Source organism: Myotis daubentonii, chromosome 9 (assembly GCF_963259705.1).
Source record: "Myotis daubentonii chromosome 9, mMyoDau2.1, whole genome shotgun sequence".
Lineage (NCBI taxonomy): Eukaryota > Metazoa > Chordata > Mammalia > Chiroptera > Vespertilionidae > Myotis > Myotis daubentonii.
The window spans coordinates 16,504,069-16,531,081 of NC_081848.1; positions in this window are offsets into that span (position 1 = coordinate 16,504,069).

Sequence of the window (27,013 nt, forward strand, 5' to 3'; positions counted from 1 at the left end):
CTGAGATTTAATTACAGCTTCCACTCTTTCAGAAATGGAATCTTAAACCAGTCATCAGGAATCACCTAATCAGCACTAATTAGGTACTCTGCCTGGTAGAACCCTGCCACCCACCGAAGGGAAGTAACCTTGCAATAACCAACACATTCCTTCTGCCTAGTATTACTTCCTTGTCTGTTCCCTTGTGCCTATAAAATTCTTTCATTTTGTACAGCTTCTGGGAGCTCTTCTCTATCTGTTAGATTGGATACTGACTGACTTGCATCAATTTTTGCTCAAACTCTTTTATTTTACTTTTTTTTATTGAATTTATTGGGGTGACATTGGTTAATAAAATTATATAGGGTTCAGGTGTACAATTCTATAATACATTATCTGTATATTGAAATGTGTGTGCACCACCCTAAGTAAGTCTCCTTCTATCACCACTTATGCCCCTATACTGTCTTCTACCTCCCCACCCCCATTCCCTCTGGTAATCACCATATTGTTGTCTGTGTCTATGAGTTGTTTTTTTCTTAATCCCTTCACCCTTTTCACCAAGCCCCACAACCACCTTCCCCCTTGGCAGCTGTCAGTCTGTTCTCTATCTATGGGTCTGTTTATATTTTGGTTGTTGGTTTATTTCATTCATTAGATTCCACATATAAGTGAAATTATATGGTACTTGTCTTTCTTTGGCAGGCTTATTACACTTAGCAAAATGCTCTCTAAGTCCATCCATGCTGTTACAAAGGGGAATGTTTCCTTTCCTTCTTTTTAAAGGCTGAATAGTATTCCATTGTGTAAATGTAACAGCTTTTTTATCCATTCATCTACTGATGGGCACTTGGGCTGCTTTCAAATCTTGGCTATCATAAATAATGCTGCAGTGAACATAGGGGTGCATATATTCTTTTGAATCAGTATTTCAGGTTCTTAGGATATATTCACAGAAGTAGAATCACTGGATCATAAGGCAGTTCCATTTTTTATTTTTTGAGGTTACTCCATACTGCTTTCTACCATGGTTGCACTAATTTGCATTCCTATCAACAGTGCACGAGGGTTCCCTTTTCTCCACATCCTCGCCAGCAGTTGTTGTTTTTGATATATTAATGATAGGCATTCTGGCAGGTGTGAGGTGATATTTCATTGTGGCTTTAATTTGCATTTTGTTGATGATTAGTGACACTGAGCATCTTTTCACAAGTCTACTGGCCATCTGTATGTCCTCTTTGGAGAAGTGTCTATTTAGGTACTTTGCCCATTTTTAAATTGGTTTGCTTGTTGTTTTTGGTGTTTAGTGGTACGAGTTCTTTATAAATTTTGGTTATTAACCCCTTATCAGATGTATCATTGGTGAATACGTATCATTCAGTGGGTTCCCGTTTCATTTTGTTGATGGTATCCTTTGCTGCGCAAAGCTTTTCAGGTTGAAGTAGTCCCATTTGTTTATTTTTTTATTTTGTTTCCTTTGCCCAAGGCTATATACTAATGTGTGTGTGTATATATATCCTATATAATAAAAGCCTAATATGCTAAATGTCCAGTCATCCTTTCAACCAATCAAAGCATAATATGCAAATGATATGCTGAGGCTGCTCAAGGGCTCGCTATGACGTGTACTGACCACCAGGGGCAGACAGTTGACCAGTCGAACAGTCACTATGATGTGCACTGACCACCAGGGGGAAGACACTCAACACAGGAGCTGCCCCCAGCCTGCAGGCCCCAGGCCAGCCAAGGCAGGTGCCAGCGGGAGTCCCCCAATTGCCCTGCCAACAGTCGCCCCATAGATTGGGCCTGATCGCTAGCCAGGCCTAGGGACCCTAACCATGCATGAGTTTTGTGCACTGGGCCTCTGATATATATATATATATACACACATATACATACATACACACAGTATATATATATATTGCTATTAGGAATGTCTGAGATTTTACTGCTTATATTTTCTTCTGAGATTTTTATGGTTTTAAGTCTAACATTTAATTCTTGAATCCATTTTGAGTTTATTCTTGTGTATAGTGGAAGAAGGTGGTCTAGTTTCATTTTTTTTGCATGTATCTGTCCAATTTTCCCAGCACCATGAATGGAATAGACTATCTTTACCCCATTGTATGTTTTTGCCTTCTTTGTCAAATATTAATTGACCATAAAGGCATGGATTTATTTCTGGGCTCTCTATTCTGTTCCATTAATTCATATGTTTGTTTTTATGCCAGTACCATGCTGTTTTGATTACTATGGTCTGGTAGAATAGTTTGATATCAAGTAGTATGAATCCTCCAACATTGTTCTTCCTTCTCAAGATTTCTGTGGCTATTGGGTTTTGTGGTTCCATATAAAGTTTTGGAATATTTGTCCTAATTCTGTGAAATATGCCATTGGTATCTTGATAGGAATTGCCTTGAATCTATAGATTATTTTGGGTAATATGGACATTATAATGATGTTAATTCTTCTTATCCACGAACATGTTATATATTCCACTTATTTATATTTTCTTCAATTTCTTTCTTCAGCGTATTATGATTTCTGAGTATAGGTCTTTTACCAGGAATGAATGCTTAAATTCATTCCTAGGTATTTTATTTTTTGATGTGATAGTAAATGGGATTGTTTGCTTAGTTTCCCTTTCTGATAGTTCACTATCCTATGTAATAACAGGCTAATATGCAAATTGCCCCCTTGGGAGTTTGACTGACCAGGAGTTCGACCGCTCCTTATGATGTGCGCTGACCACAAGTGGGTGGTGTAGAATGAAGGAAGGCCTAGGCTGGCAGTCAGCAGCTGGGAAGGAAGGCCCCGGCAAGCAGCAGGAAGGCCCTGATCGGCTCTGATCGCTGGCCAGGCCTAGGGACCCTACCCATGTATGAATTTCATGCACCGGGCCTCTAGTTGGTGTATAAAAATGCAACTGATTTCTGAATATTTATTTTGTATCCTGCCACTTCACTGAATTTATTTATCAGTTCCAGTAGCTTTTTGGTGGTATCTTTAGTGTTTTCTATATACAGTATCATGCCACCTGCAAATAATAAGTTTCACTTTTATTCCCCAATTTGAATGACGTTTATTTCTTCTTGCTGTCTGGTTGCTGTGGTTAGGACTTCCAGTGCTATCCTATATAATAAAAGGCTAAAATGCAAATTGTGCCCTCAGGAGTTCAACCAACTGGGAGTTCAACCACTCATTATGACGTGCACTGACCACCAGGGGGTGGCACAGAATGAAGGAAGGCCCGGGCCAGCAGCTGGAAGGCCCTGATCAGCCCTGATCACTGGCCAGGCCTAGGGACCCAACCCGTGCACAAATTTCATGCACCGGGCCTCTAGTGTTGAATAAGAGTGGTGAAAGCTGACATCCCTGCCTTGTTCCTGACGTTATGGGAAACATTTGTAATTTTTGACTATTGAGTATGATAGCCACTACCAGCCGTGGGCAAACTACGGCCCGCAGGCCGGATCTGGCCCGTTTGAAATGAATAAAACTAAAAAAAAAAAAGACTGTACCCTTTTATGTAATGATGTTTACTTTGAATTTATATTAGTTCACACGAACACTCCATCCATGCTTTTGTTCCGGCCCTCCGGTCCAGTTTAAGAACCCATTGTGGCCCTCGAGTCAAAAAGTTTGCCCACCCCTGCACTAGCCTCTTGCAGCTGAATATATTTAAATTAATTAATTTAAATAAAATAAAAATTCTATTCCTCAGTTGCATTAGCTACATTTCAAATGCCCATAGTCATGTGTGGCTAGTAGCTTCCATATGGAAAAGCCAAACATTTCCATCATTGCAGCTGATTCTGATATACATTGAAGTTTGATGACAGTGTCATTAACCATCGCTTTAATTACCTTGGGTCAGGCTCCTCTGGCATCTACTTTCACCTTGCTGCTCATTACCATAATTGGACCCACTTTGCTTTTGATAGTTAAGTTAAACCACCTGGCTCTATTATTGCAGGTTCACTGTTGTTATCAGGGAGCCACGTTATGGGAACAGATCAGGCCCACAGAAGGCTGTCGCCAATAGGCTCCATAGTGATCTGCTGCCTCCCCCATCAGCACAGTTGATACTGACAGGTGTGGTTTTCATGCCTGGTAAATGGAGTACCCTTCAGGCCTCCTATGGAGCATCTCTATTTGGTAGGTTTTCTGGCCACATATAGTGAAGGCCCTGACCTTGGTATATCAGGCTTGCCAAAGGTTTAAGGTTGAGAATTCAACTTTCTCTGAAGCTCTGCTAATGTGACCCATGGTTTGTTGCTACCCTCCAGCCACAGGAAAGAAGATTCTTTTTTTTTTTTTTCAATTTTTAAAAATCTTCACCCAAGGATATTTTTCCCATTGATTTTTTTAGAGAGAGTGGAGGGGAGGGAGGATGGAGAGAGAGAGAAAGAAAAAAAAAATCTTGACGTAAGAGAGACACATTGATTGGCTGCCTCCTGCAAGTGCCTTGACCTGGGACAGGAATTGAACCAAGGGTTCTGGGGCCAACGCTCTAATCACTGAGAGAAACTGGCCAAGGTGAGAGGAGATACATAATAACATACAAGGAGAGCTTCTGGCGTTCACCCTTAGCTTTTAATTGCTGATTAGTCACCCCAAGCTTCAACTATCCAGTTCCACATAGTCCTTATAATTACTACTTCCCCTGTACTTTCAAATACTGGAATTTACACCTACCAGTGTAGTCCCCTCCATTACTATTTTATCCCAAAGTTTTGTTTTTTTAAAATATATACTTTATTGATTTTTTTACAGAGAGGAAGGGAGAGGGATAGAGAGTTAGAAACATCGATGAGAGAGAAACATCAGCTGCCTCCTGCACACCCGCTACTGGGGATGTGCCCGCAACCAAGGTATATGCCCTTGACCGGAATCGAACCTGAGACCCTTCAGTCCGCAGGCTGACGCTCTATCCACTGAGCCAAACCGGTTAGGGCTATCCCAAAGTTTTAATAATTGTACCTCTGATACATACATACCTGGGGCTTTTCATAACCCCACCTAATACAAGTGGAAATATGCTTTCATTTCTTTTGTTAAATACATAAGAATAAAATTGCTATAATGTGTGGTGTTTATCTAACTTTACAAGAAATTGCCAAACTATCCAAATTAGTTGTACTATTTAATAGTTCTATGAGCAACGTATGAGGATTCTCATTGTTTCACATTCTCACCAACATTTGTTATTGTCATTAAAAAATTAGTTACTAGAGGATCTGCAGTGATACCATATTGGGTTTAATTTTAATTTTCTTGACGATTAATGATGTTGAATATCTTCTCAATTGCTTGTTGGCCATTTGTATTAGTCAGGGTTCTCCACAGAAATAGAACAAGTACACACACACACACACACACACACACAAATATATTGTAGGAATTGGCTTATGCGATTATGGAGACTGACAAGTCCCAACATCTTCAGGGTGAACTGGTCAGGCTAGGGATCCAGGAGAACTGATGATGTAGTTCCATTTGGAAGGTCAGTAGGCTTGAGACTCAAAAAGAGCCAACACGTCAGTTTGGGTCCAAAGGCAGGAAATAACTGGTATCCCAGTTCTCAGGCAATTGGTCAAGAAGAATTATCATTTACTTAAGCGAGGGTCAGTCCTTCAACTGATTAAATGAGGTTCACCCACATTAGGAAGGGCAATCTACTTTATTCAGGCTACAGATTTAAATGTCAGTCTCAGAAATACAGGAAAATGTCAATCACAGAAATACCCAGAATTTAACCACATATTGGGGTACCCTGTGCCACAAATTGACACAAAATTAATCATCACAAAATATATAAAATATATTTTTATATGTCTAAAAGATAAACATATACACATATAAGAGGTATATTTATATATCTTCTTTTGTAAAGTGGTATCTATTCAAATTTTTTGCATATTTTAAAATTGGGTTGTTTATCTTTTTATTATTGATTTGTACCTGTTTTTTTGCATATTCTGGATACAAGTCATATATATATCAAGTGAAGTCTATGGCTTATTTTTTAAATTACCTAATAATATTTTTTACAGCAAACGTTTTTAATTTTTGTGAACTCATTTAATAATTTTTATTATAATTAATCCTTTTTCATTCTACCTAAGAACTCTGTATTCATTTAAGGTTGTAAGAATAACCTTCTATGTTTTATTCTAGAATCTTTGTAGTTTTAGCTTTTAGTTTAGGTGTATGATCTATTTCAAATTAATTTTGTGTATGGCATAAGGTAGAGGAGAGGGGATGGTGTTTTTAAAAAAAGTATGGTTCTCCAATTGTGTCAAAGACTTTTTACATTTAAACTGCACTGATTATTTATTAAAAATCAATTGAATATATATATATATATATATATATATATATATATATATATATACATATATATGCCTATTTCTGAATTCTTTAATGTTACACTGATCTATGTTTCTATCTTTATGCCAATAGGATATCTTGATTATTATGTCTTTATAGTAAATTTTGAAATCCTTCAGATAAGCCTTCCAATTTTGTTCACTTTTAAGATTGTTTTGTCTAAGTCATTGCATTTCTATAAAATTTTGTAATTAGTTTCTCCTTTTCTAAAAACAACATCATAATTACAAAAGCCAACTTGGATTCTAATTCATATGGCATTGAATTTATAGATTAATTAAAGAAACCAGAGTTAATCTTTTAGTAATCTCAAGTCTTTCAATACATGAACATGGTACATCTTTACCTTATTTAAATTTTATTAAATTTTTCTCAGAATATTCATGTAGTTTTTATTCTATAGGTCTTTCCACAAAATGTTAAATTTTATCTCTAAGCATTTCATATTTTTGTGCTATTGTAAATGATATAATTTTTAATTTCCTTTAAATTTATTGTTGCTCTTCAGTTTCAGTGATAGGTAAGAAAATGGACAGACAGGTCAAGTTCCAAATCCCCTCCTATTTACACAGAGCCTAACTCTTCCATCTCAAATTCTAACCTTGGTCAAGGCCAGAACAAACACCTTTCCTTCACAATTTTATACAACTTCACTTTGTAGGCCACAAATACAAGCTTTCACACTGGAGGAAGCAGATTCCAGTGCACCAGACAAATTTCAGCTCTCTCACACCAAGCTGCTGATTGTTCCCTTAATTTTTTCACCTGTCAAGATAGCGAACAGAGGAAAAGGACCTTTTTATAAACTGTGAAGTGTAACCAGATATGCTTGCCCTTTAAGCAATTAACACAGAGAAAGGTAAAATAAAACTCCTGATAAGGTTTAAAATTGAGCTATGAAAATTATATTCTCGCACTTGACCAACATGTTGCAAGATTTTAATAACATGAGATTACTAAAATGAAGTCAATTGAAGTCCATTTTTACATTTCATGGGCCAAAAAGGAGACATTAAAGAAGAAAATTTTAAAGTAACATTTAAAATACATTTTATAAAATTAATGGGGGGAAAAATTTATTGTTGCTAATATATAGAAATACAATTGATTTTTGTGCTTTGATATTGTATACTATAACTTTGCTAAACTTATTGGTGCTGGCAGATATTTTGCAGATTTCTTTGGATTGTCTATATATTCAATCACCTGTAAATTAATACAGTTATAATTCTTCATTCCCTATATTTATGCCTTTTATTTAATTGCCTATTTCACTGACTAGTATCTCCAAAATAATGCTGAATAAAAGTGGTGGGGAAAAAATCCCTTTTCCCTTCCAATCATAGGTGGAAAGGGTCCAATATTTCACCCCTTAGTAGGTTGTTTGATACATGCCCCTTATCAGATTAAGAAAACTTCTATTTCTAGTTTGATGAGAGTTTTGTTTTTAAGTCACAAATGGATATTGAATTTTGTCAAATGCCTTTTTCCTCATCTTTTGAGATGAGCATGTAATTTCCTTCTTTACTTTATTAATGTGGTGAATTACACTTATCACTTCTACCAATACTGAACTAGGTTTGTTTTCCTGAAATGAATCCCACTTTACCATGATTTATTATTTTATGTATCACTGGATTTGATTTTTTTTGAAATTTAGATTTTAACAAACAACAGTAATATAAGCAATATTTGTGACATATTCACCAGTAAATTTGAGATATTTTCATACCTCTAGTTAATTTTGACTATTCTTTACACTCACTACTATATTAATATTATCAATGGTAGTTATTAGACCATCTGTTGTATTATTACTTAATAGGTTAGAAGTACCTCTTATTATAATATCATAATCCTACTTTCAAGTATTTGATAACTCTATTAATACAATATATTTCCTTTATAATACTCTGTATTTCAAACATTTAAAATCACAATTCTGTGACTGCGGTCCCTAGGCTTTATTGGATTGCCAAAGGGCTTTATAGCACTAAAGTTTAAGAACCTCTGGACTAGCGCTAAAATTTCAGTTCTTTATCTTAAAACATATGGGACTGGATGGGATCACCTAGGTAACATAGATGGAGGTGGATTATAGAGTAGAGTACTGAGCCCCATGTATCTCCAACATTTAAAATTTGGTTGAAGAAGAGGATCTTACCAAGTAGAAACAGGGTTGGAGGAAAATCAAGTGATTATGATATGAAAGAAGCTTAGAAAAAGAGATCATGTAACCACATCAAATGCTGCTGAGTGGTTACAAAAGATGAAGATAGAGAGTTGGAGTAGTGGCAAGATTAGGTCACTGATGAATAGTAGGAGCAAAAGCACAAGTAGAGGAGGTTGAGAGGTGAGTGAGAAGCAGGTAAGTAGAGACAGGTGCAGAGATGGCTTTCATGGAGTTTCGTTGAGAAGCAGTGGTAGCTAGAGAAATGTGGAGTCAAAGGAGTACTGTTTATTTTCGAAGACGGGAGACATTCATTAAGCCATGGTTGTATGTCAGTGAGAATGATCCATTAAAAACAGAGATATTTATGTAGAAAAGAATGGAGGTAGGCAGAAGGATCATTAAGTAATAAGGTATTAATATTTTATTGGACTTTTATTTTACTCTGAAATATGAGATAAGACCTATAGGTGTAGGGAGGAGGAGGATGAATTAGAGATCTGAGGAGAGAAGAGGTTTGAAGCAGATACCTGGGGGAGTACAAAGTTGTATTTCCTAGTGAACTATATAATGGGAGTGTTTTCAGGATAAGTAGTCTGATTATTGGGTCTTCAGACACTTGCTAAATAACTCTTAGTAAGTATTAAGACTGTCTTCAGCCACTCTTGTTAAGATAAATGTTATAAATTAGTTTTATAGGCAAAGCACACTCTGGGAAGCCTCTCTAGTTTACTCACGTTAAGGATTGCGTAACTGTTTTTGGGAAAGCACAGCGGGGAGGACTTCCCAACAACTGCTGATAAATTGCCTTCTTCTAATCCTATAATGTCAGATTCTGTAGGAAGAACTTTGTCATATAGACTATTTTAAAATACCAGAAATACTCAAATGCTTACTTAACACTAGTCTCGTTTCACAGGTTTTCTTCAAACCACATTTCACCACCTTCCCCACTTTGCATCATCTACTCATATATTTATTATTTAATCTTTTGGCAGAAGTTTCCATTTGTATATAACTATTTAACATCAGCCAATTTCAGTGTGTGGACCATCACTTCCCATGTAATGGACTGAAATGTCATGAACATTGGGTTTTGACATCTCTGAATTAATAAGTAGACAAGAGGAATTTCTGATCATTTCACCTTTTGAAAACTGTAATGCCATCATGCTTGTTAGAAGCAATGGGGAAGGAAATGCTGGAAAAGCACATGATGATTTAAGGGTGTTTTGGGAAAGAAGTTAGTCTGTTTTAGCAGCCGTTCTTCCAGGGAATGGCAGAGTAGGTTTTGGTTGTTCTGAATTGAGTTTTATTCTTTTAAAAAACAAAATTAATCTAACTACTGTGGCTTATTGCACCCAGTTGGGGCTCCTACTTTACCAATGTGCCTGTTGTCTCAGAACCCCATATACCTCCATTCCTAGTGCATCCTTCTGAAGTGCAATTTCTTGGTGACATGGAGGCTCTAACTTAATGTCATGAGTAAGTTTTCAAAAAAACTCTCACTGGCCTGAAATCTTAGCATATCTGAGTCTTAACCTAATATTACTGGAAGTTGGTGGTATGAGTTTGGGAACTCATTTCTTAGATTTCTAAAAATGGGCCCACATGTATGGTTAGATGCTATATGTAGGGATCATGATTTCTGTATCATAGAGTCAGAAAACTAGGGTTGAAATGCTCTTAATTTTCATCAGTGTCTGGGTTTTTTGTTTTGCTGCTCAGTATTTTTTAAATTATTGGAATGCTGGGAGGTGGGGAATAGAAAAACATGCCAATTTTTTTTTAATGTTGCCAATTAAGAATATGTAAACCAAATTAAACAAGCAATTTCTACCCCCTAAATATTCATCTACTATATCCTATTTTCACTTATTCAAAGAGGACAATTAATACTACAGGATATAATAGCAACGTTTCAGAACAGTTGCCCAGGAAAGAATCCTTGGAAAACTCATCTCCTACCTTGCCTGCCACACCCTCACACACTTGGTGACTATGGATCTAATGCAATCATTAAGCTAATGCTCTGCAGGATGCCACCCTAATGGTCAAAGAGTTTCTGTGTAAAACTTTTAAAGACAGAGAACCCACTATTTCTATAAACACTACTAGATATTATATTAGGCCTTTTAGTGACCATATTGCATTTTTTATTATTATTATGTGACAAGCATGACTAAATGCCTGGGATATAAAGACAAGACAGTCCCTGTCTCCAACGAATATGGTTTAATGTGAGAAATACATATATAAGTAAATAAAATGCAATTAAAGAATTTAATATACTCAGGGTCCACTAGGCACTGGTGTAGGGGGTGTCAAAGTCACCCCCTCATAAGCTAGGGTAAGTGGGCAGGAGCACAAAACTTTCTAGACTTGAAGAACAGCATGTGCAAATAATAATCAACATTACTTATAGAGCTTACTATGACCTAGGCACTTCACAGACATTGTCTCAGTTGCTCCTTATAGCAATCCAAGAAGTAGATGTTAATGCCTATGATTTACCAAAGCCGAGAGATCTTAAATAACGGTTCCTAAAGCCACTCAGCTAGGAAGGGATAAGAGTCTGAGTTGTTGAAAAGTAAGCCAGTTTGTCTTGTCCAAAACCCATGTTTTTGGTAGCTACATTATATGCTTCAAGCATAGTGTGTTAAAAAGTTTTATAGAGTTTATGAAACCCATAAGGCTGCTAAGCTAAATTTCCCCTTCCTAGAACTCTGCATTAATCACCATTAAATACATTTTGTTGGGAGAGGTCTAGGTAACCAGTATTGAAGTAGGTGGTCCAGTAGTTTAGCTTTCCATACAGTGGAAATTACATTTCAAAGTTACAGATTAGCCTTGTCTTCAACTTGGTAAAGTTTTCTTCCCTTTCAAATTTTTTTTTTACTGTGGAAAAATACAAGTAACACAAACTTTACCATCTTAACCATTTTTAAGTGTATTAATTGCATTCATATTGTTACACAACCATCACCACCATCCATCTCCAGAACTCTTTAACTTGCAAAACTGAGATTCTGTACCCATTAAACAATGACTCCCTATTTATTTCTTCCCCAGAACCTGCTTTTGTTTTAAGTAATGAATTATTTCTAAATATAAATAAACAAACTACTAGTACAAAGGTGACATCATCAAATAATAACAAAAATTGTTCATTTTTACCATTGCCCTGTGGACATCTGGCTACATTATTTTGCTATATTTGGATTTGGGGACTGGATCCTTTTTCATTTTATATACACTGAGTGGCCAGATTATTATGACCACCTGACATTTGTAGGCAAATTAGCCATACACTGCATCGTATGGGATATGGAAGCCGAAGGCCTGTTCGAACACCTTTGCTGTCTGCAGTTACCAAGATAAAAACGTCTCTAATTCACACAGGAACACAAGGATTGGACAGTTGAGCATTGGAAAAAAGTCATGTGGTCCGATGAATCACGTTTCCAATTGCATCATGCAGATGGCAGAGTGAGAATTTGGCAGAAACAGCATGAAAGCATGCACCCCACATGCATGAGTACAACCCTTCAAGCTGGTGGGGGCAGTGTTATGGTTTGGGGCATGTTTTCCTGGCATGATTTGGGCCCTTTAATTCGTGTGGAACAATGTCTGAATAGCACAACATACCTAAGTATTGCTGCTGATCAAGTTCATCCTATCATGTTGATGGTGTATCCCAATGGAGATGGCTTCTTCCAACAAAGACAATGTGCCATGCCACGGTGCTCGTATTGTGCAGGAGTGGTTTCAAAAACATGAGGGAGACTTTACCTTGCTTAGGTGGCCCCCACAATCACCAGATCTCAATCCAATTGAGCATGTGTGGGATGAAGTTAAAAGAGCGATCAGGCAGCTGGTTCCACAACCATCAAATCTCATAGAACTGGACAGTGCTATTCATCAGGCATGGTGTCAGATTCCTCGCATCACCTTTCAACATCTCGTGGAGTCAATGCCAAGAAGAATCGCCACAGTATTGAAGGCAAAAGGTGGCCCAACAAAGTACTGATGTGGTGGTCATAATAATCTGGCCACTCATCATAATATATATCCCACGTTCAAAGGCTGTTAAATCGCGTTGTTTACCCATATCTTCAGAAAAAATCACTTCTACAGTCGTGGTAAACAACCTGCTTCCCTATTTATAATGGTCTGGCCCTCTAGCAACTTCAGCATGAAATTATAGCTAATTTGCTTACAAACATCAGGTGGTAATAATAATCTGGCCGCTCATTGTATTCGCTGTCTCTTCCAGGCTCAGTCACCTATCAACTATTGTTCTTATTCATGGTGGTCATGGAGTTGTGTGTATTTTGGTCATCTACCTATTGGTAAATGGGGCTGAAGAAATGCCCCAGGGACTATTCCCTCACTGTACTGAGGTCCTTTCAATGAGAATCACACGTGCCTGAGGTCCTTAGAAAAGCCAACATTCATAAACTGGCTTTGGGATGGTGCCTCAAGGATTGCTGCCATCCCAAAAGGCATCATAGGCCCTGAAGAAGGAGGAAGCATCAAGTTGCTTAAAGGCGGGGTGACCATTTATCCACTTCATTCCCTGGAGGCACTTTGCACAATGACTGGCCTGCATGAGATGTTCAGAAGCATGCTCATTAAATCAAAATGAATTAAATGCAGACCAGGGGCCAGACTTACTAGTGTTTTGTTTTGTTTCCCCCCCCAAAAAGCAGGGTAGCTTTCTCAGATTTGTTTTGTGAATAGCTTCTTGTTTTGTGAATAGCAATTCACAGATTTGTTTTGTGAATAGCAATATCCCAAACACTTAAAATAAGAGCATTTGTGTTCTGGTTCTTAGCAAGGAACAGGTGAAAGTACATTTTACTTTGTAGCCAGTGGAGAAAGTAAGTGGTGGTAGGGTTTAAATAGGTAGGCCAAGGAGAGGAAAAAATAGAATAAAGTAGAAGTAATTGAAATGCCAATCTACTTTATAGCCAGTGGAGAGTGGGTGATGGAGTTTAAACAGGTAGGCCAAGGAGAATAAACCATAGAATAAATTAAAAGTAAATGAAATGCCAATCCACTTTCTTTCCTTCCTCTGTAGAAAAATAGAATGCGACTTACCTTTACCTATTATGTCTTCTAAGACCCCTTTTCTGCTTCTCTTTAGAGTTCACTGGTATGAATACAATGAATTTGCTTGCAAAATTTCTGAGTTCTCTGGTTTTAATCCACTGAGGAACTTGAACTCATTGAGAGTAGACAGATGCTTTCTTATAATCTCTATATCTACCTCACCCATTTTATTTTATATTTTTCAACATAGAGATAATTTTCCTTGAAAAGACACAAGTAACAGGAATTGAACTCTATTTTCTCTTTGCTATCCACTAACATTACACCATCCTTCTTAAGTTAATGCCTAAAATTATTATTATTATTAATAACCCATAACAATAAATTCCAAAGAGTGATCACATACTTGGCCTGGAATAGTCATTGCAATTTAGCAAAGGAATATCCTGGATAAAACTTGAATCAAGACCAAATAGGACAGATGGTTTTATTCACTTATTCAACAACTATTTATTGATCATCTGTTATATGTCAGGAATTATGCTAGGCACTATGGACAAAGAGTTATATGTTCCTGACTGGGACAAGTTCACAATTTAGGAGGTGAGGAGGGGGTATGATGGGGGAGGGGGTGGGGAGTGGGGAGGTGGGGTAATCATTAGGAAGTTTAATGCTAGAAAAGAAGGTGGTGATTGTCAAGTCAGAATGAACCATAAAAAGGGATTTATTTCTCTTCTTTGGACTAGTAGACCAGGAGGTAGTATATAGGAATAAAAATATCTTAATTTTAGCAAAACATCATAAATTTATTACCTAATAGGGCACCTCAGTGCAATATTCTGGGGAGCAAAACTGCAAAACTTGGCCTAAATGATCATACAGTGAGGTAAAATTTATGTTTGGTTGCATATGAAAAGGGTGACTAATAACTTGGTACTAATAGAAGAGATGTCTTTGACGGTGCCATAGGGCTCTGTCCATGACTCTGTCCTTTCCAGTAAATCTAGTGAAGATGTGGAAGGCATACACAGCAAATCTGCTGATGATACAAACCTGGAGGGAGAGCTAGGGCAGGGGTGAGGGGTACTTAGATTTAAAGTAATCCTAACAAGTTGGAATGACAGGCTTAAAGCGGATGAAATGCAATACAGGAAAAAACACACATCAAAATTGATTGCATAGTACAGGAAGACGACTTGAATAACCAGTGATTCATATGACAAAATTCAGAAGTTTTAGTTGATGACAAGCTCAGTTTTAGCCAGTACCTTGATAATGCTAGTAAAATGTTAGTGCAGTTTTATGCCACACAAGTAAAAATGTAACATGAAGATAAATTTTTGCATACTGCTAATTTGGCAAATACCAAGCTAAATTAAAATTGTTTAGAGTTTTTCTGAGTAGATTATGAAATTCTTGAATGTAGGGAATAGAACTCATTTATTTACATATTCCCAGGATTTAGCTCAGTTCTTGAAATATAGAGAATGTTTAGGAAATGACTTTCAAATGACTAATGGATAATAATTATGTGTAGAGGCTGCTCTAAGCACATTAATGCAATTAACTCATTGAAACTTCTCAAAACCTATTGAGAAAAGTACTATTATTATTTCCATTTTATAGCTGAGGAAACTGAGACCTCAGTATGTCATTTATGACGTAGGGGCATAGGAAAGCAAAATACTCAAAAAATTTCAAAATCTCAATATAGAAACTTGTTTCAAACTTCATCGTGAAGGCTTTTTCAAGACACAAGTAACTTGTCTGAAGCCATGCACCAATAAGTGGCAGAGCTTAAAGTTGAATCTCTGAAATCTTAGCTCTTAAGCTCAGGCTCCTCTCCACTTTCCTTGCTATAACGTTTACATCATAATATCTTATTAGACTGCATGGCTTGGGCATAATAAAGTTTAAGGGTTAATGGAGATACCTTTCCTTCCCTCCATCCTTCTTCTTCTTCCTCCCTTTCTTTCTTCCTTATGTTTTTATTTAAAAAAAGGATTTCAATTGGCTTATAAAAATAAAGGTAACAAAATTTTAAAGAAGAGAAATTTCATCTTAAGGAAAATAAGAGTAGGTCAATAAGATGGAGCCACGGTAAGGCTAGTACACAAAACACATATAGTGAGGTCCTTTCTCCATGAAATTCTTTCTGATGGCCTAACTCCATATTTATAGCTTCTTTCTCTCAGTTTTTATTGCATTAACTGTATACATGATGCATTTGGCACTTTAGAGTATACTTCTAATAATTTTATGGATGTAAACAGAAATCCCCCTCAATAAAATTGAATTGTATACTTCTTAAGGTAGGATCCTTTTCATATTATCTTTCACATTTTTTTGGCCCTTACTATAATGCAAGATTCTTATTAGATTCTGTATAAACACTTATTGAGTTGAAAGGGCATCCAATTATTGGCAATTAATCAATATATATGTGTTTAGACTTTTCCAAAATCCTTGTTTCTTCTCTTTCCCTTTCTGTCTTTCTGGAATGCCAGGCAGAATTAACCATTCTTCTTTAATGATCTTGCAAAGAGCAATTTTCTTTATATTTCTACTCTAATACTTTGACTCACTACTTAAATGTCTGTTGCCCCCTAAAGATTTTGAACTGTTTGTGGACATTATTTATGCTCACATTCCACTCTGAGATCAATTCCTAGTAAATATTAGTTTTCAGGAAGTAAATATGGAACTAAAGGAAATGGAGAGAGAAAGGATTTTTTGTATCTGTTTTAGCCAATTAAATGCTGTCTATCACAGAAAGATGATAGGAGAAAAAATTTTGGAGCCCAAACTTTACATCTTGAAACAGTCTTAATGAGAGGAAAATAGCTGAAATTATTTGGTATAAGGAATTTGTGTCTTTTGCTTTCCTATGTCCCCTTTCAATGAGTTAGCCTAGTAATTAAGAGTCTGGAGCCTTACTCTGTGGGTTCAGATGCTGACACTACTACACTATGACCTTGGGAAAGGCATTTATTATCTGTGTCCCAGACTCATCACCTATCAAATGGGTTAATAAAAAAATACCTACATTGTAAAGTAATAATAGGAATTTACTCAATATGTATGACTTAGAAGTAATTTAGAATGGTGCTTCACACACAGAAAGTACTATAGTAATACTTGCTGTTTTATGACTCCTGTTTTTGAAAGATTGAATTTCTTGTCTCGTTTTACGAAGTTTAGAATGCCAAGAACTACTAAAGCAGGGGTTCTCAACCTGTGGGTCGCCAATCTGTGGGTCGTCACCCCTTTGGGGGTCGAACGACCCTTTCACAGGGGTCGCCTAAGGCCATTGGAAAACACATATATAATTACATATTGTTTTTGTGATTAATCACTATGCTTTAATTATGTTCAATTTGTAACAATGAAAATACATCCTGCATATCAGATATTTACATTACGATTCATAACAGTAGCACAATTACAGTTATGCAGTAGCAACGAAAATAATTTTATGGTTGGGGGTCACCACAACATGAGGAACTGTATTAAAGGGTCGAGGCATTAGGAAGGTTGAGAACCCCTGTGCTAAAGCATCAACTGCCCTGTTAGAAGAAGATACTCCAGAAATCATTATTAGCTGGGAATTCTGCATTTCCTGGAGTGATACTGACCACAAAAACAGTGCTCATAGCACACTATGAAGTACCAGAGGATTGCAAAGTCGAAACTATCTAACTCCCAGAAGCACCCAGAGGAATTTGGTTCAGATTTTCCCTATGCTTGAGAGCATGATTGGCATGAGGCAGGCAAAGGTTCAACTAATGGGTGGCCCAGGTTATGGAGAAGAGATCCTGGGATGGGAGGATGACCCCACAGGACAGCCTGACACAGCTATGACATTCCTCAGAGCTGGACACAGGGGCAGCTCCAGGACCTGAATCCAATGTACAGATTCCTTAATTTAAAAGTGACAGAACAGAGGCAACTGAAACCATGCTACATTTTGATTCTTATAACAACAATTTAACTTGATATAATCTTTTGAAGTTTCCAAATACTCTTTCCAATATGTTATCTCATTAATTCACCTGTGAAAGATGAAGGGCAGATATCTTTATTTAAAGTTCATAATATAAAAATAAATATTAAGAGGAAAATACAAATTCACTTATCACCTCCAAATTCATTTGTAATCTTTCTCCTCTTATCCAGTGGAGTACAGCTTTTCTTAGAGATAACACCCTGGACCTAGAAGTAGAGAAACAAATTAGGGAAAATGGAATTATTGCAAGGATCATCTCAGCTAAGTACAAAGAGCAGTAGTAGCATGAGAAACATGGCTCAAATGTTTGGGTTTGACTATACACCCTTGGCCTGTACAGAAAATCATGACAGGCACAACTCCTCCAATGCTGTGATTAGCTGCTTCACCCTACCCCAGACTCTGATTGGAACCCACTCCAGGTACCCCCTTGCTCATGCTTCCCAGCACTGCCTACTGCCCAATCCAGACACTCCCAGTAAAAAGTGGCAAATGTGGGGCACATAGGGCAGTAAATTCAACTTAATTGAACTAAATTCAGTTAAACATATATTTATTGAGCTGCTCATAATACAAATTAAATAAATGTGATAATCTATATAAATGAACTTGGTTTAGAACTGGGGATACAAAGACAGTTGTATAAGGCATTATTCCTGCCTTCTGAGAGTTCACAATTTAATGAGGTAGACTTACCTAAAACTATTAATAGGAGCCAGACTGTCTAGTGCAGCGGTTCTCAACCTGTGGGTCGCGACCCCTTTGGCAGTCGAAGACCCTTTCGCAGGGGTCGCCTAAGACCATCCTGCATATCAGATATTTACATTACGACTCATAACAGTAGCAAAATTACAGTAATGAAGTAGCAACGAAAATAATTTTATGGTTGGGGGTCACAACATGAGGAACTGTTTTAAAGGGCCAGAAGGTTGAGAACCACTGGTCTAGTGTCATGGGCTAAATAAAATGGGCTATGAGGGCAGAGAAGAGATTATTTCTGATGGGTCATACAACATCTCATTTAATCCTGTGAAATCATCAAGGTGGACATTGAATTATCCCCATTTGAGACATGGAATGACTGAGACAGGTTGCCCAAAATTATGTAGGAAGTGAGTGAATTTAGACTTGAACTTGTCTTCTGAAGTAAAAGCTTGTGTTCTGTTCCTCTCATCTTGCTGAGGATCCTAATCTGGTTGGGGATCTATGAACTCCGGTTGTTGGGCTCTTGAAACCCGCACATTCCATGTGAAGGCGAGGCCTTATCCTTAGATGGTTCTGGGCCTACCCTGATATTATTTAGGGTGGACATTGCAACATCTTACTGAAGTCGTGCAGCAGGATTGCAATAGAGGCCATACCAGGGAAATATAAGTCCATAATTAGAATACATTCCTTAAGAAAGAGGCGCAGAATCCCAGAAATCAATCTAGGAATGGTCCCTTCTGCCTGCTCTCAACACCTTTTGCATCTGTAGCCCCTGGTGAAGCCCCCGCAGGGCTGCAGGCCAGGGAGTGGTTTTCGCAGGAGAGCGATCACGTACTGATGAACTGTGCGCCTGTTCCAAAACCATCTTTATTTGCAGCACTCACCTTAGGAAGCTAATGCTCCTACCTAGGTGATGCCTAGGCAAACTGCCAATTTTTTTTTTTTTTTTTTTTTTTTTTTTTGCTTATGATTAATATGTGCTTCTGATTTGGTTACCATGGTTACAGGAAACTCCAGAGTTGGCTTTCACTCCAGTCAGGGGGGTCCCATCTTTTCTTCACGGTGACTGCTATACTTGGCCTAGCATTCCAATCTGGTCCTGTCCAAACAAGGGCTCACACCCTGTACGTTTAGTCTTCAAAGGCGGGGGGTTGGGTAAGGGAGCTCTATTTTTTTTAAAATATATTTTATTGATTTTTTACAGAGAGGAAGGGAGAGGGATAAAGAGTTAGAAACATCGATGAGAGAGAAACATCGATCAGCTGCCTCCTGCACACCCCCGACTGGGGATGTGCCCGCAACCAAGGTACATGCCCTTGGCTGGAATCGAACCCAGAACCCTTTAGTCCACAGGCCGACGCTCTATCCACTGAGCCAGACCACTCAGGGCAGGGAGCTCTATTTTAAAAACACGTTTTATGGCGTAATTTTATAAATTAAGTGAAATGCTACTGCCTGTAGGTAAAGCAGGATATTTGCTCCTAATAGGAACTTGGGATCCACTGCAGGTAAGGGCCTTTTACCTGCATGATGAGCACATCACCTCCAAGGGGAAAATTAATTTTCTTTGTATTTATCCTCCCAAGTAATCAGATTTCATCAAAATTCCCCTTCTTCATCACTGTGGAGAGGGGGATCCCAAGTATGATTGGTCTTAACTCTCTCTGTCAGTACCCAAGGCAGAATCACCACCAGCCCGTGGAATTACTTCCCATGTCAGCAGGATGACCTTTAGAGCTGCCAGCCTTCAGAAAAGGGCCTGGGGCAGCCTTGGCCCCTTCTCCTGCTCAGATGCCTCGCTGCCTCTGCTGTGAGAAATCGGGCATTCAGAGGGCACCAGCTCAGGTGCAGAGAGCATTAAAACAGGCCTGTGCTTTATGCATCTACTTTCAGTCCCCCCTTCTCCCCTTCTGCTCAAGCTACTCAGAGAGAAGGTGGGAGGCTGCTGGTAGGCCTGCTAATGTACTCCCTGCTCCCTTTCAGAGCTGCCCTGGACATTCATTTCCTACCAGTTTCATCTGCATGCAAGTGCTGTGCAGGGCAGGTGAGGGATCTGCTTAGAATGATTTGTCCTAGGCGCCACCAGCAACTTACTGGTTACAATAAAAAATGCTCTTTCTCATCACACATATTTTTTTGATTCATTACTGTTTGCAGTGGCTTCGTTTTGTTCTTTCTGGAAAGGATGATGGAGAATTCCTTTACTCTGGTTCTTTAAAATAGGAACCCTTTATTCGGCTCCCCTAAAACTCAGGCAGCAGGCAACTCTGGCAGTGCCCAGAGCAAAAAATGACTCGGTATTTCAATATCCATTCTGAGCACTGTCTAGTCTAGCCCTTAGGCAGTCAGGCACATGGCCCTCTGGAAATCAAACAGCAGTAAAATCCAGTTTGAGCTGGTCCAAGTTAAGACATTCCAGGGAATGCAGGCTTGTTTTTTCCTACAAGCATTCACCTGACCACACCACTGTCTGTCGTTGCTCCTCAAGGACAAGTAAAGTTGCCATTTCCAGGAATGGGTCTGACTTTTTAAAAAAGAGCTCAAATTAACTATGTGCTTGCTTGACAACAAAACTCTTCCCAGGTCCCGAGTCACAGCAAGGACCCCGACATGAGGCAAGAATAGGTAACAAGGCTTATTTGCCTGCCGCCTGATTTCAGCTGGGGGAAGTTTTATTTAGTGCTTGTGTGGGTGGGCATGTGCAAATTTGCAGGATAACTCACATTAACTGTTTATTTACTCGTCCTTTTGGAATTTGGCATGCAGCCCGGTAACTAGTCACTGACGAACACTTAGCAAAAGTAGGAAGCAGAGAGAGTTTATTTTAGGCAACCCCACTGCCTCTTTCTGCTCCTTCCATCCACATCTGTGGCATCCCCTCCCCTAGATGCCCTGAGCTATTGTGTTTTCTCTCTCTTTCTCTTTCAAAATTTGCTCTGGGCAGAATCTGAATAACTCATTTGTTCTGTTATGAGACATCATCCCAGTGGGAAAATAATGTCTTTTTTATTCAGCACTATTAGGAAATGAAGAATTATACATAAATAAAACCTCCAGATAAATGAAAATTATACTTTTAAGTGCCAATTAAAAAAAATTAATTGGTTTGGATAGGAGCATTTCAAAATGCATTTCCAACTTGGTTTAGTCCTCCTCCTTCAACTAACTGCTTACACCTCCTGTGGGGTGGGAAACCAGATGAATTAGCTTATTTAGAATAGTGTCTAAAAATAAGACCAAACAAGTTATCCATTTATTTTGGTTTGACTTTCAGAATTAATTTATTTTCCAGTTATAAAACTTTGAAATTCTCCTCTTTGACTGTATTTTCTTAGATGATGACCCTATTCTGGTTTTTATGCACAGTACTGCTCTACCCAGACTAGAACTCACTGTGGGCCAACCTATGACACTTTAATTAGGATCCCCAAATCTCTTCACTTCTGAGAAAGTCCAACTATCAGACTTCTCTGATTTTGCCACTAGGCTGCCGAAGGTTCTGAGGGGAAATTCAGGAAACCATGGTGATTGTACATTATTATTTAAAAACTTTGTAAAAGTAATGCATTATTTATAGAAATGTCAAAGATGAATTTTAAATGAGCACTTCCCCAACAAAGGAAGTAAACCACTAAACACTTATAACCCTTGTGCTCTCTCTCACCCCATCTCTGTTTGGCAGTTTGGTACATTTTCTTTTAGTCTTTTTTTCTATGTACACATGTGGCTTGCATGTATGTATGTGTACATTTAGGTAATACTTTTAATTTTGTATTTTTTTTTCACTTAAGTTTATATCATTGGCACATTCCCCTGTCATTGTATATTTTTATATCCATATATTTAATGATTTCATAATATCTTATCAAGTAGTTGTATCATAAATATTTTCAATGTTAATCGTGCCTTTATCATTAGACACTTAGTTTCTTTTCTCTATTATGATTTGTGATATTTTAAATAACACTGCAAAACAAACATTTTATACTTACATATTTTCTTTCATTAGAATTATTTCCTCACTAATTCCTAGATAGAGTTAGAATTACTGATCAAATGGCAAGAACATTTTAAAAACTCAGTCTCTAGAATCTTTCCTTCTTCATTTAAATTGTTGTATTTCCCTATTAAAGACACTAATTGAACATTTATCTTGTGTGTACTTTGTGTCAGGCATTGGGGAGAACAAGAGAAATAACACATGGTCCCAACCTCAAGGGATCCTCATTCCAGAGTTATCCTGTGATCGGTGCCACAGTGAGGTATTTACTTGGTGTGCTGGTGACGCAAAGGAGAGAATTACTAACTCTTGACAGAGGAGAGCAGATGTTTGCATTAAAATTGAAGAATGAGCAGGAATTCACCAGGGAAAGGCACAGATACTGGAGAAGCATGTTATGCTCAGAAAATTACAAGCACTTAATTTTCATTTGAACCTAGTAGGGACCAATAAAATAAGAGCACAGGCTACAATTCATGGCAAAATGGTACCAGGAAACTCCCAGTTGGGCTTGGGCCGCCTGTGGCTGTGTCCAATAATGAAGGCAGGGTGAATCACATAAGGCATTTATTGTGAAGGCTAGCCAACCAAGAAGACAGGGTGCTTACAAGCATTCAAATCCTGTCTTACAGCAAGGTGCAGGGGACAGGATTATAAAGGGGAAGGGGCTGGGGTAAGGCTGGGAACGGACATCAGCTATCATCTTTAGTCATCAGGTGATGAGATGATGTTGGTGATATGATGTTTTGACTCCTGGAGGGTTAGTCTGACCATGCTTATCAGTTCTGCTTGTGGATTCACCACTGAGTCACCTCCTTAATCACTTTGCACAGGCCTTGAAAAGGAAACTTAAGAAAAACTTAAACCCCTAGCCTATTTAATAAAAGAGTAATATGCAAATTGACCATCATTCCAACACACAAGATGGCCACCCCCATGTGGACACAAGATGGCTGCCACAAGATGGCCAGCAGGGGAGGGCAGTTGGGGGTGATCAGGCCTGCAGGGGAGGGCAGTTAGGGGTGACCAGCCAGCAGAGGAGGGCAGTTGGGGGCAACCAGGCCTGCAGGGGAGAGCAGTTGGGGGGGACCCAGGTCTGCAGGGGAGGGCAGTTGCGGGGGACCAGGCCTGCAGGGAGGACAGTTAGGGTGAACCAGGCCAGCAGGGGAGGGCAGTTAGGGGTGACCAGACCAGCAGGGGAAGGCAGTTAGGGGCAATCGGGCCGGCAGGGGAGGGAAGTTAGGGGCAACCAAGCTAGCAAGGGAGGAAAGTTAGGGGTGACTGGGCCAGCTGGGGAGGGCAGTTGGGGGCAACCAGGCCTGCAAGGGGGGTCAGTTGGGGGTGAGCAGCCTGGCAGGGGAGGGCAGTTGGGGGCACTACGGCCAACAGAACAGGGCAGTTAGGGGTGACCAGGTTGGCAGGGGAGCAGTTAGGCATTGATCAGGCTGGCAGGGGAGTGGTTAGGGGGTGATCAGGCTGGCAGGCAGAAGCGGTTAGGGGAAATCAGGCAGGCAGGCAGGGGAGCGGTTGGGAGCCAGCAGTCTTGGATTGTGAGAGGGATGTCCGACTGCCCATTTAGGCCTGATCCTGGTGGGGGTCCCAGATTGGAGAGGGTGCAAGCTGGACTGAGGGACACCCCCCTGCCATGCACAAATTTCATTCACTGGGCCTTTAGTTCACATATAAGAAACTTAACCTCCTATTCACATAAATATATGTGTTCTAAGATTTAAAATAACATGATTACTTTTCAGATTAATTCAGGTGCTCTATCTATCAGATTATAAGTCCCCTCTATTCAGAACTAGGGACCAAGCACTCGCTAAATGGTTTTTAGACATCACCTCCATCAATCTTCACAACAACCTGTGAAGTAGGCATTATTAGCCCCATTTTACAGATGGAGATTATTTAGTAATTGAATCCTGATAAGCAGCAGACTTGTATTTGAACCCAGATCCACCTGACTACATATCCATGTCCTTAATCAGCATGTATTACTACCAGCAGGATGCAAAGGGAGGGTTATGGGAGCTGTGGTAAGGTGGGGTCAGCTCATAGAGGTCTTTGTAATTCATGTGAAGAGTATGACTTTTTCTTTCAATGCAGCAGGACTGGTTATTCTTTCTTCTGTGCTCTTGTCAGACCTGTATATACTTTTATTACAGCACTCATTATACTATTCCTAGCATTTGCAAGTGTGTCTCCCCTATTAACTTAAGTTGAGCATAAGGACTGTCCCTTATTTATATTTATTTTCTCAAGCTCAGGACCTAGCAAAGTGCAGCTTTGAATTAAATGTGAATGAATGAATGAATTATTGAATGAATTATTGAATGAATTTGTGAACTTTTAAGCCAGATAATTGGTGTGCTGCAGCAGGCTCTTTCTGGCTTGCAATTGCCAACATTATATTTTTATGAATTATCTGAGCGTGTTAAACATGAGCATTATTAAAAATTATATAAACTTTGCAATTAAGTGCATTATATTAAAGGGAAAGGTAATAAATTGCCAAAGTCATAATATCTTAATTATTTTACAGTTATCTGTGCCCTTGAGGTTTTCTCATCTATTGCTTCTGAATGGTGGAAGTATTCTATAATGGTGAGCAGTTTTTCTGACTCTGAGTTCACATTACTAAATTAAATTTTCTCTTCTCTTGAAATTCCTCTTAGCTTTTGTGATATTCATTGTGCTGATTTGCCTTTTTCTCTGATTCTTCCTTTTTCCTTTGCTTGTTTCTATCTATCTTCCTGTCTTTTAGAAGTTCTTTCTTTGGTCCTCCTCCTAAATCTTTTCACCTTTGATGATTTTACCTGCTTCTAGAGTGTTGATTACTATCTCTGTAGAAATAACTTTCCCATTTATATCTCCAACCCAGCTTCTCTTTTTGGCTCCAAATGCACATTTAATTTCCAAATACCTGTTGGGGATCCAGAACCAGATAATCTAGAATAAATCTTGATCTGCCCCCATTACATGCCTGAGACCAGCCCTTACCCATTCTGACACCCAAGGTTAATAAATTCTTTTTTTAAAAAAATATATTTTATTGATTTTTTTACAGAGAGGAAGGGAGAGAGATAGAGAGTTAGAAACATCGATGAGAGAGAAACATCGATCAGCTGCCTCCTGCACACCTCCTACTGGGGATGTGCCCGCAACCCAGGTACATGCCCTTGACCGGAATCGAACCTGGGACCTTTCAGTTCGCAAGCCGACGCTCTATCCACTGAGCCAAACCGGTTTCGGCTGGGCTTAAATTCTTAATGCTGTCCTTGTATCCTTCCTCTCACTTCCCCTGATATTTCCCTTAAAATCTTTATCTAATAGTAGTCTTTCTTCTTTCCACCGAATTCTGTGAAGTTGAGGTTCCTTGATCACCTTTTACCTTGTATTACAGTTATTTATGTACTTGTCTTAGACTTCTTAGATAGCAAGTTTTTTTAAAGGAGAAGCATCTGTAATACTCTCAACAATACAGACAAAACAGGTAGGAACTAATTTTTAGACTTCTTGATATTCCTTAGAGCATTTAGTAATATTATACATACTAAATGCTTTATCTTTATTCATTGAACTTAACTGTATGAAAGCCTGAGGGAATTTTCTCATGATGAGATTGTATGGACATGATGAATATATTTTGGTGTTGTAAAAGCTTCCTTTGACTAATTTCAAGTTCTTGGCTAGGGCTTGCATGATTTAGATGGACAGATAATTAACTTCAAAGTAAGAGTTTGAATGGGGTGGGCTGAATAATGCTCCCCCAAAGATGTTCACATCCTAATCCCCAGAACCTATGACTATGTTATTGGACATGGCATAAGAGACTGCAGATGTGATATTAAGGACCTTAAAATGGGGAGATTACCCTGGGTTATCAGAGGGGGTCCTATCTAATCCAAGGGTCCTTATAAGAGGGTCCCAGTCACAATCAGGGAAAGAGACATGACAACAAAAGCAGAAGTTGGATAATGTGGAGCCAGGAGCCAAAGGGTGCAGGGTCTTTCAGAAGCTGCAGAGACAAGGAAATAGTTTCTCCCCTAAGGCCTCCAGAGGAATGGAGCTCAACCGGTACCTTGGTTTTAGCACAGAGACTTATTTTGGCCTTCTGACCTCTAGAACTTTAATATAATAAAGCTCTGTGGTTTTTAAGCCTTTAATTTTATGGTAATTTTTTACAGTAGCAATAAGAAACGAATACAAGGGATCTTGTGGGAGTATAAATTTTAATATCAGACAAAGCCAAGGAATCAGTTCTTAATTGTGGATTTTAAGAATCTGTAAGCTGGTTGCAGGAGGTGGTTTTGGCCAATGCATACGTAGATTTTAAGACTGGTTGGCCCATGACAAGGAAGTACTTACTGGTAAGGGCTCAGGTGCAGACAGTGGTCAAGTGTGCACAGCCTGTTCAGATCAGGAAACAACTCATCTTAACCGCAGGGATCAAATTAGCCTTTTGGGAATTAGAAATCAGAGAGCTGGAAGCTTCCCACAAACTATTATTTCCATTAGAGATGCAGAGAGTGGAAACCAAAGTGTGAAGTTAGCCTCTGACACAACTACCTAATGGCCAAGCTGGGACCAGGATCCAGGCCACATTTGTCCCAGTCCAGTATTCTTTCCTTTCCACTTCACTTTAGCCACCCATATAGTCAAAGCTCTTGAAAACTTTCACCTTCCATTCTTCAACAAG